Source organism: Melampsora larici-populina (assembly GCF_000204055.1).
Source record: "Melampsora larici-populina 98AG31 unplaced genomic scaffold MELLAscaffold_76, whole genome shotgun sequence".
NCBI classification, from domain to species: Eukaryota; Fungi; Basidiomycota; class Pucciniomycetes; order Pucciniales; family Melampsoraceae; genus Melampsora; species Melampsora laricis-populina.
Genome location: NW_006768840.1, coordinates 120,210 through 121,368, shown reverse-complemented (window position 1 = coordinate 121,368; position 1,159 = coordinate 120,210).

Sequence of the window (1,159 nt, the reverse complement as noted above, 5' to 3'; positions counted from 1 at the left end):
TTTAAGATGAGGTCAAACAAGTCTTGGTGAGAGTTCTTTTTGAAGAAAGAAGGAAGAAAAAATGGAACAGAGTAAGTGAGAAGAAACACAGGATTGAATAGAAATTTTCCATGGAAAAGATTGGCCAATGTGGGGTAAAGTAACTTTGCAAAGAGGATGGGAATTATAGGGAATTCTTCTTTTGCAAAGTTGCATCATCCATCCTCCGCAGGCATGTGAGATGGATATTTTTTTTTTTTTTTTTTTTTTTTAAGTGCATAAGGCTGTATTGCATAAACACTAGCTGAACAAGTTAGGAAAATGGAGACTTAAACCTTGGAGAGACGGCATTTAGTCATAGCAGTAGTTCGGATGTCTTTAGATCTGAGGATTTGTTCTTCTTTTTTTTTTTTTTTTTTTTACAAACACCTTTATGTGAGCACGTCCCTACTGGGTTCTCAGTGGATTTTTTTGTTCCACCTCTATGCAAACATGTCCCGATTCGGGTTCTCGGTGGAGGGATTGGCTATAAGGCCTACTTTTTTCACACTTTTTTGGTGTGTCTTTCTTTCGTTCTTTTATATATATATGTATATATATATTTACTCTTTAATGAGTTGTTAGTTAGTGTTTTTCTTCAAGAACCTCTATGTGAGCACGTCCCTATTGGGTTCTCGGTGGAAATCTATCACACCTTTATGCAAACACGTCCCATTGGGTTCTTGGTGGAGAGATAGCACAAGAAACTGTATCTTTTGATCTAAGACATCCTTTTTCTGCCCTGCAGCCGCTCTCCTCGGTTTTGCTCCTGTAAGAAAGAGTGAACATGTACAAATCTTTTAGTCTCTACAATGAAATCTGCTAAAAACGGAAACACTTTGGGAGAATCCAGCAGCTTCTGGGAATTGTTCCAATCGATCTTAACTTTCTCCTTCCTAAGTTTGGCTCTCATTGTTTTACGAGCTTTAGTGTATCGCCTGCAAAATAATAGGAAGTGTTGAGTGTTCTTTTTTATGCCACATTTAGTACATAGAGGAGATGAGGTTAGTTTTCTTTTAAATAAATGATCGTTTAGAGGGCTGTAGCCTGCTCTTAATTGAAAGATTGCCGCTGAAGCACCTTTCTTGAGTTTTTCTAAACCTTCTGCTATTGTTTTGGAGTTCGTTTTGTATTGTTTGTT